This window comes from Mustela lutreola, chromosome 15 (assembly GCF_030435805.1).
Source record: "Mustela lutreola isolate mMusLut2 chromosome 15, mMusLut2.pri, whole genome shotgun sequence".
Classification (NCBI taxonomy): Eukaryota; Metazoa; Chordata; class Mammalia; order Carnivora; family Mustelidae; genus Mustela; species Mustela lutreola.
Window position 1 is genome coordinate 13283591 of NC_081304.1, and position 12435 is coordinate 13296025.

At 44.2% G+C, this 12435-nt stretch overlaps 1 protein-coding gene across 3 annotated transcripts in view; it reads right to left on the reverse strand.

The window, feature by feature from the left end:
- Positions 1 to 10987, reverse strand: part of HELZ (helicase with zinc finger) — a 186075-nt gene extending 175088 nt beyond the window's left edge. For 2 of the 3 annotated variants that reach the window (XM_059149522.1, XM_059149520.1), the window contains exon 1: positions 10840 to 10987. The gene's annotated coding sequence lies outside the window, so the exon portion shown is untranslated. The remainder of the gene's footprint in view (positions 1 to 10839) is intronic. The other variant, XM_059149523.1, reaches the window with a different exon arrangement.
- Positions 10988 to 12435: the final 1448 nt, after the last annotated feature.

A 12435-nucleotide genomic window follows, 5' to 3' on the forward strand; every position in this document is an offset into this window, starting at 1 on the left:
ATTTATTTAGAGAGCAGGGGAGGGGCAGAGCATAGAACCCCATTTGGGCTCAATCTCACAACCCCAAGATCACTACCAGAGCTGAAACCAAAACATGGACACACAACTGATGAGCCACCCAGGTGCCCCGAGCATGTGACTTTTCATCTCTGGGTTGTGAGTTCAAGCCCCACATTGGGCAGAGAAATTACTTTAAAAAAAATCACAAGTGTAGGAGAAAATGTAGAGAAATGAGGAACCATGTGCTTTGCTTTGCTAATGGGAATGTAAAATGGTGCCGCCTCTATGGAAAACACCATAGCAGTTCCTCAAAAAACTAAACAATTATCATATGACCCAGCAATCCCACTACCAGGTATATACCCAAAGCAAAAAGCAAGAACAAAAACAGCTTTTTTGCTCTTACTATCATCTGCAAGTAGGCTCCACACCCAACATGGAGCCCAGTGTTGGGTTTGAACTCAAAACTCTGAGATCAAGACTGAGATGCTTAAATGACTGAACCACCCAAATGCCCCTCAAACAGGTATTTCTACACCCATGTTCACACAAGAATTATTCTCAAGAGCCAAAACAGTGAAGCATTCCAAGTGTCTGTCAACATATGAATGGATAGGGGTGCCTGAGGGGCTCAGTGGGTTAAGCTTCTGCCTTCGGCTCAGATCATGATCTCAGGGTCCTGGGATCGAGCCCCATATTGGGTTTTCTGATCAGTGGAGAGACTGCTCCCCGCCCCCACCTGCCTCTCTGCCTACTTGTGATCTCTTTCTATCTGTCAAATAAATAAATGAAATCTTAAAAAAAAAAAAAAAAGTCATCTCTACACCCAATGTGGGGCTCAAACTAACAACCCTGAGATTAAGTGTCACTTTCTCTACCAACTGACGGAGCCACCCAGGTGCCCTAAGACAGGAAATTGTATGTTAGGTATATTTTACCACAATTTTTTAAATAAAAACAAATTTAAGGGGCAACTGATGCTCAGATGGTTAAGCATCTGCCTTTGGCTCAGGTCATGATCCCAGGGTCGTGGGATCGAGTCCTGCACCAGCTCTGCTCAGTAGGGAGTCTTCTTCTCCCTCTCCCCCTAGCTTGTCCTTTCTCTCTCTTTCTCTCTCAAATAAATACATAAAAGCTTTTAAAATAAATAAATAACAAATTTAAAAAGACGAACCATGCAAAAACGTGCCAAAAGAAAGCAGGCTTTATGGCAAAAAGCATTACTAGAAATCTTCATGAGGAACAACTCATAATGATAACATGTTTAATTCACCAAGGAGATATAACAGTTGTAGATTTCTGTGAGCCTAATACACATATCATCAAAATATATAAAGCAAAAGCATAGACAGAATTGTGAGAAAATACTACAATTCTAGCAGAAGATACGTGTATGAGCAACTGTTAGAACATACAGATGAAAAGTAGTAAGACATAGATTTGGACAACTGGATAAGCAAACTTCACCTAACAGATACATAGAGGATACTGCACTCACAACTGCAGATCACAAATTCTTTTTAAGTGAACATGGAATGTTTATGAAAATGCCAGGCAATATAGCAAGTCTCAACATATTTCAAATGCTCTAAATCATACAAAGTACATTCTCAGACAATGATGCAATTAAGCTACAAAATGAGAAGAAAAAAGGTAAGTTAAAAAAAAAGGTACAGAGTTGAAAACTATATGTTCCTAAATAACTTGTAGATTTTTTTTTTTTTTAAATCATAATGGGGGTGGGGGCCTGGGTGGCTCAGTGGGTTAAGCCTCTGTCTTTGGCTCAGGTCAGGGGCTGCTCAGTGGGGAGCCTGCTTCCCGCCCTCTCTCTGCCTGCCTCTCTGCCTACTTGTGATTTCACTCTCTGTCAAATAAATAAATAAAATCTTTTTTTTTTTTAAATCACAATGGGAATTAGAAAATATCTTAAACTGAAATGTTTTTGAACTACTACATCCTCAAATTAAGACGTAGTGAAAGCCATGCTAACGTGGAAAGTTATATTTTTTAATGCATGTAATGGAAAATAAGACAAGAATAAGCAGTATTCGTCATGAGAAATTGGAAAAAGAACAGCTAATTAAACACAATGAAAGTGCAAATAAATGAAAACATGGTCAAAAGTTAATTCTTTGGAAAGACTAATAAAATTAATAAACCCCTGGTGAGACTAATTTTAAAAAGCACAAATAATGTCAAGAAATGTAAAAGGGAACATTTCTACAGATTTTTCAATCATTAAAAGATAATGAGACAATACCATAAGCGGCTTTATGCCAATAAATCTAAAAATTTGATTAAAATAGACAAATTACTTAAAGATACAGTTTACCAAACTGGCACAATAAGAATTCATAAAAGCTGGGGTGCCTGGGTGGGTTAGTAGGTTAAAGCCTCTGCCTTCAGCTCAGATCATGATCCTAGGGTCCTGGGATGGAGCCTGGCATTGGGCTCTCTGCTCAGCGTGGAGCCTGCTCCCTCCTCTCTCTCTGCATACTTGTGATCTCTGTCTGTCAAATAAATAAATAAAATCTTTTTAAAAAATAAATAAATAAAATAAAAGGGAAGAATCCTATGATCACCTTAATAGATGTAATGAATACATTCAACACCAATTATGACTTTTTAAAAATATATGTACTAGCAAAGTAGGAATAGAAAAGAGTTTTCTCAACTTGACCTAAGCTTATACAAAACCTCCAAGTGTAGGTGTACAAAACCTATAAACATTATACCAAGTAGTGAAATGTTGTAAGAGTTCCCTTTGAATTGGGAACAAGGATGACTGCTTTGACCACTTCTATTTTTTTTTTTTTTTTTAAGTAAGCTCTACACCCGACGTGGAACTTGAACTCAAAACCCCAAGACCACGGGGTGTGTGCTCCATCAACTGAGCCAGCCAGGTGTCTCTGCTTTGACCACTCCTGTCCAGCATCATAATGAAAGACAAAGTCAGGGCAGTGAGTAGTAAAAGAAAAAAGTAAAAGTTGTAAGTCTGAAAAGGAAGAACTATCCTTTTTCACCAGGTAACCTGATTATGTATGTAGAAAAACTCGCAAACACATAATTAGAATTAATAAGTGAGTTTAGGAAGGTGGCTTATATTAACATTTAATTGCATTTCTACATAATAGCATATATCATTTAAAGCAATAATCGGGGGAAGCATATAAAGCTTAAAAAGATATCACGTGGGCCCCTGGGTGGCTCAGTTAGTTAAGGGTCTGCCTTCGGCTCAGGTCCTGATCCCAGGGTCCTGGTATCCAGTCCCACATCGGGCTCCCTGCTCAGTGGGGAGCCTGCTTCTCCCTCTCCCTCTGCCCCTACCAACCCATGCTCCCTCTTACACATGCTCTCTCTCTCAAATATATTAACAAATTTAAAAAATTTCTTAATTGGGGCGCCTGGGTGGCTCAGTGGGTTAAGCCACTGCTTTCGGCTCAGGTCATGATCTCAGGGTCCTGGGATCGAGTCCCGCATCGGGCTCTCTGCTCAGCAGGGAGCCTGCTTCCCTCTCTCTCTCTCTCTCTCTCTCTCTCTGCCTGCCTCTCTGCCTACTTGTGATCTCTCTCTGTCAAATAAATAAATAAAATCTTTAAAAAAAATTTTTTCTTAATAAACTTTTTAAAAAGACTTTATTTATTTGGCAGAGAAAGACACAGCAAGAGAGGGAACACAAGCAGGGGGAGTGGGAGAGGGAGAAGCAGGCTCCCGCTGAGCAGGGAGCCCAATGCTGGGCTCTAACCCAGGACCCTGGGATCATAACCTGAGCCAACGGCAGATGTTTAACGACTGAGCCACCCAGGCGCCCCATAAATAAAATCTTTAAAAATAAGATTAAAAGATACCACTGTGTCATATTATACCAAGTACCTAGGAACAGATCTAATGAAAAACATGCCAGAGCTCTATGTAAAACTAACCATTATTGAAAGAAATAAAGGAAAGCCTAAATAAATTGGAGTACACGATGTGTGGCGGACATGGAAAAGTCACCCAGACGCCCTCAGGAAGGAACTTTCTGCTCAGCCATGCAGATGCGGTCCACACAAACCCTCCAGCTTCCAGCTCCTTCAGGATCTGTCTCAGCAGCACAGCTGCCTCGCCTCGGGGCACACACGGGTCCCAGAACAGCACACATCCAGTGACTGAATGAGACAGGAACATAAAAGCGCTATTAAGACCTCACACAGGACACTCCAAAGTCCTTGGGGGCTGAAGGCAACTCCCGGCCGCATTACTGACTGAAGCTTTGTTGGGTCGGTATCACTCGTCAGAGCCCTTCCTCTGCCTGATTTTGTTGCCTCCCCTTCCTTCCACAAGAATCAATCCCTATAAACATCTCGCACCCCATACTCTGACCCTGCCTCTGCTTCCCAAGAATCTGACCCATGACAGCAGACACCCGGGTTTTTCGAGGGCAGGCAACAAGACGGATTGGGAACCTGCGGGCGAGGAGGTCCCCATCATGGGTGTGAAGTTGGTGGGTCTCAAGACTGCCCTTGGCACGAGCTGCTGGTTCAGTGGCTCACGGCCTTCATATTGGTACCTGAGGAGAAGTGTGTCCAGGTCAAAGTGAAAGCACTAGCAGGAGGTATCTCAGGCACTTGAGACTTCCAGAGGAGATGGTTGCTAGAGAGAAAACAGATCTGGATGCCGACTCACAAGCATCGTGAAAGTTCCACAAGAAGACGACAACCAGCAGAAGGTAAGAGGCAGGGACGCCTGGGTGGCTCAGTTGGTTAGACGACTGCCTTCGGCTCAGGTCATGATCCTGGAGTCCCGGGATTGAGTCCCGCATCGGACTCCCAGCTCCATGGGGAGTCTGCTTCTCTCTCTGACCTTCTCCTCGTTCATGCTCTCTCTCACTATCTCTCTCTCAAGTAAATAAATAAAATCTTAAAAAAAAAAAAAAAAAAAAAAAAGAAGGTAAGAGGCAATGGAAAGCCCGGTGTGGAAACCAGCCCCCTGGGTTGCATGCAAGGAAACTCTCATTGAGGCATCAAGGCAGAGAAAGCCAAGGACCAAGCCACAGAACATTAAACACACAACAAAGGCCAAGTCTGTTATGTCAAGATACTAGTGGAGATGAAGACATCCAGACAATGGCTCTGAGGATTTCGACCTATGAACCTTCTGTGAACCTTCTGATCCTGCCAAAGTGAACCTTCTGATCCTGTGAACCTTCTGATCCTGCCAAAGTGGCCAGTCATGCCCAACAACCCCCCTGGAAGAGCTAGCACTCCTGCTTGCTGGAACACCACAGTAGAAGCCCCTCTGAAAACCGCGCCTCCTCAGCCATGTTGCGTGTAACTAGCTTACCACAGCCGAGGCCAGCCAGGGACACGCAAAGGGACTGCACCCCACAAGTGGGTGGCAAGACCTCACCAGGAGTCGCTGGCAGCAGCCAGGAGCTGCATTCAAGGAGTGCTTGATCAAAGGGACCAGAAATACAAAATTGGCTGACGAGGAGTCTATTGACTTGAGAGTGCCTCTGCTGAGACACAGGATGGAATGTTCTGGTAAGGATCCAGAACTGCCAAGATAGAAGGTGAAGTGAATTGAAAGGTTGAGGGTAGTAGGAACACTGAAGAGCTACACTCACCAGAAAGGCTCACAAGACGCACTGTCTACCAGGCCTTAAGGAATGTGCAAGTCAGAAGGACACCAGCTCCAACAAGAAGTTCAATGGGGCAGATTGATAGAGAACAAAGAGACAGATTTTTTTTTCTTCATTTTTTAAAAATTTTAATTAAGTCTCATATCGATAGTCACAAATGGCTACCATATCAGACAATTCAGAATCAGAAGATAACCCCCAAAACTCTCTCTACAACCCAAGGATAAGAAGAGCTTCTTCAACAGGACACAAACACAAAAAAACACTAACCAAAAGGAAAACACTGACTTTAGCTAATTAAAATTAAGAATTATGTACACTTTTTTAAATGTGTATTTTTTTTTAAGGATTTTATTTATTTTTTTGACAGACAGAGATCACAAGTAGTCAGAGAGACAGGTAGAGAGAGAGAAGGAAGCAGGCTCCCTGCTGAGCAGAGAGCCTGATATGGGGCTTGATCAGAGGACCCTGGGATCATGACCTGAGCCGAAGGCAGAGGCTTTAACCCACTGAGTCACCCAGCGCCCCTAAAATGTGTATTTTTTTAAATTTTTTAAAAAGATTTTATTTATTTATTTGACAGAGAGAGATCACAAGTAGGTAGAGAGTCAGGCAGGGGACAGTGGGGGGGGGGGTGCAGGCCCCCTGCTGAGCAGAGAGCCCAATGTGGGGCTCGATCCCAGCGCCTTGGGATCATGACCTGAGCTGAAGGCGGAGGCTTTAACCCACTGGTGCCCCACAGGTGCCCCCTAAAATGTATATTTTTTAAAGATTTTTATTTGTTTGAGAGGTGCCTGGGTGGCTCAGTGGGTTGGGCTGCTGCCTTCGGCTCAGGTAATGGTCTCAGGGTCCTGGGATCAAGCCCTGCATCAGGCTCTCTGCTCGGCAGGGAGCCTGCTTCCCCCTCTCTCTCTGCCTGTCTCTCTGCTTACTTGTGATCTCTCTCTCTCTCTGTCAAATTAAAAAAAAAAAAAAAAAGATTTTATTTGAGAGAAAGAGCATGAGTAGTGGCGGGGTGGGAGGGGGGAGGCAGAGGGAGAAGCAGGCTCCCTGCTGAGCAGGGAACCCCATGTGGGGCTCCATCCCAGGATGACCTGAGCCAAAGGCAGAGGCTTAACTGACTGAGCCACACAGGCATCCCTAGAATTTATGTACATTTAAAGATGTCATTAAAAAAGCACAGAGGCAGGGTGTCTGGGTGGCTCAAAGGGTTAAGCCTCTGCCTTCAGGTCAGGTCATCGTCTTGGCCTTGGGGTCCTGGGATCAAGTCCTGCATCTAGCTCCCTACTCAGCAGGAAGCCTGCTTCTCCTGCCCCCACTTCCCCCTGCTTGTGTTCCCTCTTTCGTGTTCCCTCTCTTGCTGCCTCTCTCTCTGTCAAATAAATGAATAAAATCTTAAAAAAAAAAAAAAAGAAAGAGCTAATTTCCAGAATATACAAAAAACCATAGATCAATAAGAAAAACACAAACAACCCAAAAGAAAAGTAAATAAAAGACTTCAACATGCAGTTCACCAAAAAGGATATTCAAGTGACCAATAAACATGTTTAAAAGTGTTTGGGGGGGGCGCCTGGGTGGCTCAGTGGGTTAAGCCTCTGCCTTCCGCTCAGGTCACGATCCCAGGATCCTGGGATGGAGCCCCATATTGGGCTATCTGCTCAGCAAAGAGCCTGCTTCCCCCCTCTCTCTGTCTGCCTCTCTGCCTACTTGTGACCTCTGTCTGTCAAATAAATAAATACAATCTTTAAAAAAAAAGTGTTCAACCACTGGGTTCGTGGCTGGCTCAGTGGAAAGAGCATGAGACTCTTGATACTGAAGTCGGGAGTTCAAGTCCCACCATGGGTGTAGAAATTACTAAAAATAAATAAATAAACTTAAAAAGTTCAAGTCCCACCATGGGTGTAGAAATTACTAAAAATAAATAAATAAACTTAAAAAAAAACTGTTGGAGAACCTCCACACTCAATACAGAGTGTGCTTTCCCCTCTCCCTCTGCTCTTTACCCTGCTTGTTCTTGATCTCAAATAAATAAAATCTTTAAAAAAAAAAAGTGTTTTAACCTCATTCTTTTTTTTTTTAAGATTTTATTTATTTATTTGACAGAGAGATTACAAGTAGGCAGAGAGGTAGGCAGAGAGAGAGAGGAGGAAGCAGGCTCCCTGCTGAGCAGAGAGCCCCATGTGGGACTCGATCCCAGGACCCTGAGATCATGACCTGAGCCAAAGGCAGCAGCTTAACCCACTGAGCCACCCAGGTGCCCTTAATCTCATTCTCGTCAGGGACATGCAAATGAAAATCGTAATGAGACATCATCACACACCCAGACATATGTCTAAAATCTAAAAAATCGTTAGTGCACACAGCAGTGAGAATGGGGGACAGGCTCTCAGACACAATTGGGTGGGAGTTTAATTGGTATGACCACATTGAAAAATTGACAGTATCTGCTAGAGTTGAATCTAACTCAATAACCCAGCAATCTCACTTCAGGAGTACCCCACTGCAGAGATAAGTGAACTGGGGCGCCTGGGTGGCTTAGTTGTTAAGCATCTGCCCTGGGGTCAGGTCACAATCCCAGCGTCCTCACTGGGATTGTTCCCCATATCAGGATCCCTGCTCCGTGGGAAGCCTGCTTCTCCCTCTCCCACTTCCCCCACTTGTGTTCCCTCTCTCACTGTCTCTCTCTCTCTCAAATAAATAAATAAAATCTTTAAAAAAAAAAAAAAAAAAAAGAAAAGAAAAGAAAGAAAGAAGTGACCTAATGTGTCTTTATCATTAAAGACCATATGTTTTGGGACGCCTGGGTGCCTCAGTTGGTTAAGCAGCTGCCTTCAGCTCGGGTCATGATCCCGGCGTCCTGGGATCGAGTCCCACATCGGGCTCCTTGCTTCGCAGGGAGCCTGCTTCTCCCTCTGCTCTGCCTGCCATTCTGTCTGCCTGTGCTTGCTCTCTCTCTCTGATAAATAAATAAAATCTTAAAAAAAAAAAAAAGACCATATGTTTTTATCAAAAGACATAAGGCATATGCAAGAGTGTTCATAGCAGCCTTATTTGTAATAGCCAAATGTTGGACAAAACCAGTAAGCTGGCTCAGTCAGTAGAAGACGCAACTCTTGATCTTGGGGTTGTAAATTAAAGCCCCACAGTGGGTGTACAGATTATTTAAAAATAAAATCTTGGCGCATCTGGGAGGCTCAGTCGTTAAGTGTCTGCCTTCCGCCAAGATCCTGGGATCAAGCCTCACATCCGGGTCCCTGCTCTGCGGGAAGCCTGCTTCTCCCTCTCCCACTTCCCTGCTTGTGTTCCTCTCTCGCTCTGTCAAATAAATAAATAAAATTGAAAAATATAAAATAAAATCTTTAGGAGCGACTGTGTGGCTCAGTACTTTATGTGTCTGCTTTCCGCTCAGGTCGAGATCTCCGGGTCTTGGGTTGAGCCCCAAGTCAGGCTCCCTGCTCAGCCGAGAGCTCTCTTTCTGCTGCTCCCCCTGCTTGTGCTCTCTCTCTCTCTCTCATTCTCTCTCTCTCGAATGAATAAATAGAATCTTGGGGTACCTGCTGGCTCAGTCGGTTAAGCGTCTGCCTTCAGCTCAGGTCATGTAGCAGGGTCCTGGGATAGAGCCCTGCATCACATTGGGCTCCCTGCTCCACGGGGAGTCTGTTTCTCCCTCTCCCTCTTCCCCTACCCCTGCTTCTGCTCGCTCTCTTTCACCCTCTCTGTCTCTCTCTCAAATAAATAAATCTTTGAAAAATTTTTTTTCTTTTTTTAAGGATTTTATTTATTTATTTGACAGACAGAGATCACAAGTAGGCAGAGAGGCAGGCAGAGAGAGAGAGGGGGAAGCAGCCTCCCTGCTGAGCAGAGAGCCCGATGCGGGATTCCATTCCAAGACTCCGGGATCATGACCTGAGCCAAAGGCAGAGGCTTTAAACCACTGAGCCACCCAGGTGCCCCAATAAATCTTTGAAAAATTAAAAATAAATAAAGCCTGGTGGGTTTTTTTTTTTTTAAGTTAGGAAAAAATAAAATATTTTAACCAAATATTTGGGGCACCTGGGAGTTTCAGTGGGTTAAACGGCCTACTCTTGGTTTTGGCGTGGGTCCTGATATCTGGGTCATGGATTAAACCCCATGTCAGGATCCGCTCTCAGCTGGGAGTGTGCTTGAGATCCTCTCCCTCGCTCTGCCGGTCCCCCTGCTTGTGTTCTCGCTCGCTCTCTCTCTAAAATAAATAATCTTACAAATAAAGAAACAAATATTTAAAAATGGTTAATCTTATGTCAATTTTATCCTAATTTTTAAATAAGTAAAAAATGTAAAACTCAGTGGACATACTTAACAAACAAGCAAAAGATCGTATTTTTCCTTTGGAATAAAGACAGAACTTTCTAAAAGGAAATAAATAGACTTTTCAAGTTTCTGGCAACCCTTGGCTGGCTCAGTCGGTGCTTGACCTCAGGGTCATGAGTTTGAGCCCCACGTTGGGTGGTAAGGATCACTTACACATAAAATATTAAACAAATAATCAATCAATCAATAAAATTAAAGTTTCTGGCATCCCTAAACCTACCAATTTGCTTTTTTTTTTTTTAAAGGCTGTATAAGGTGATTTTTTTTTAAGTGTGCACTGTGTTGATTTAATATATGTATACATTGTGACATGAATATCATAATCAAGTTAACTAATACTCTACCACCTTACATAGTTACCATTTTTTTTTTGGAAGGGCAATGGTGGTGAGAACACTTAAGATACACTCTGTTAGCAAATTTCTCTTTTTTTTATTTATTTGACAGAGAGAGAGAGATCACAAGTAGGCAGAGAGGCAAGCATAGAGAAGATGGGAAGCAGGCTCCCTGTTGAGCAGAGAGCCCGATGTGGGGCTCGATCCCACGACCCTGAGACCATGACCTGAGCCAAAGGCAGAGGCTTAACCCACTGAGCCACCCAGGTGCCCCGCAAATTTCAAATAACACTTTGTAGTCTTAGTTACTATAGCCACCACGCCATCCATCAGATCCCGGGGGCTTAGTCATCTTAAGAAACTTGCAAAAGTTTATGCCCTTTGACAAATATCTCCCCACTTCCCCCACCCTGCCTACAGTCCCTGGCAAGCACCATTCCACTCTGGTTCTAGGAGTCTAGCATTTTTTTAAATTCCACATATGAGCGAGCTCACACAGGATCTATCTTTCTGTGTCTGGCTTATTTCACCTACCGTAACGCCCTCCAGGTTCTCCCATGTTGCTTTTGCTTTTCAGTCCTGCTTCCAGCACCTTCCCTTCTCTCTGCCAGTCAGGTATGTTCCATGAGTTAGTGTATGGCTATGCACAGGCTCCTCTGTGGGGCCGCCTTTGCCTTGAGTTCTCTGACCTTTGGCAGGCTCTCTCTGCAGTGAGCCCCGCTTTGCTGAGTCTGCATTTCTGCAGGCAGTCCTCAAACTGATCAGGACAGGAAGCAAGGCTTCCTGGGGTCCTGAATCAGCAGAGCAGGAAGGAAATAAAGGCCACAGAACTGTCAGAGACTAAGAAGACAACTTGAAAGCAGAATCCACACCTCTTAGGACAGGGCAGAAAAGAGTGAACTTTGCTATGCTTGGGTCCCATCATCTGTGGATAGAGGCACAGACTCCAGAGCAAGACCCCAGCAGTGCCATTTCCTATGATCAAATGACACTGGCTGGGCAAGCCCTTAGCCTCTCTCCGCTGTAGTTAACCCATCTGTAAAATGGGAATGATGAAGTAGCCTTTCCCATTGATGGCCGTGAGTATAATAGGCATCTCAATCCATAAGGCTGATTAGAGTAAGTCTGTATGTAACAGGGTTACCTCTTATTACTTTTAAAGGTTTCATTTTCATTCTTTCTTTCTTTCTTTTTTTTAAAGATTTGTTTATTTATTTATTTTGGGGAGGGGGAGAGAGAGAGAGAGAGTCTGTGCCTGAGTTAGCACAATGAGGGGGAGGAGCAGAGGGAGAAGCAGGCTCCCCGCTGAGCAGGGAGCCCAATGTGGGACTCAATCCCAGGAGGCTGGGATCATGGCCTGAGATGAAGGCAGACGCTTAACCGACTGAGTCCCCCCCCAGGCACCCCTCAAAGGTTTCATTTTGAAAGTAGGGAATTCGAAAATACCCATTTATTTTCTTCCTGCCTTCCTCACTCCTGTTCCAGTTAATAATTAATATCAAGTGAGCAAACAAACGAAGCAAACCAGAAAAACCCTGTTGGCCTACTTTTGGCATTTGCAATGGAACCAAGATTCCTTCCATAGGGAAAGGGCACCCGGATAGGGTGAGGTCTGAGGACATTTTCATCCGAGCCTGTTGCAACTGGAATTGAGGGTCACAAGCCCAAGTCCCATATTCTAGTAGTTGGATGTTCAGAGTGGAGTCTGTCCTTCAGCTGACATGGCAAGAAATGTACAGTTCAGGGGTACCTGGGGGTGGAGGGAGCTCAGTGGATTAAGCAACTGCCTTCGGCTCAGGTCATGATCTCAGGGTCCTGGGATCGAGCCCCACATAGGCTTTCTGCTCAGTGGGGAGCCTGCTTCTCCCTCTCCCTCTGCCCCCTACTCATGCTCACACACTTTCTGTCTCAAATAAATAAATAAAATATTTAAAAATAGAAAGATAACTGTGGGGGATTTGGGGGTAGGAAAAACAAGATGGGATCGGGAGGGAGACAAACCATAAGAGACTCTTAATCTCACAAAAGAAACTGAGGGTTGCCGTGGGGGGAGGTGGGTAGGGAGAAGGTGGTGGGGTTATGAACATTGGGGAAGATATGTGCTTTGAAGTGTGCAAACCTGGCGATTCA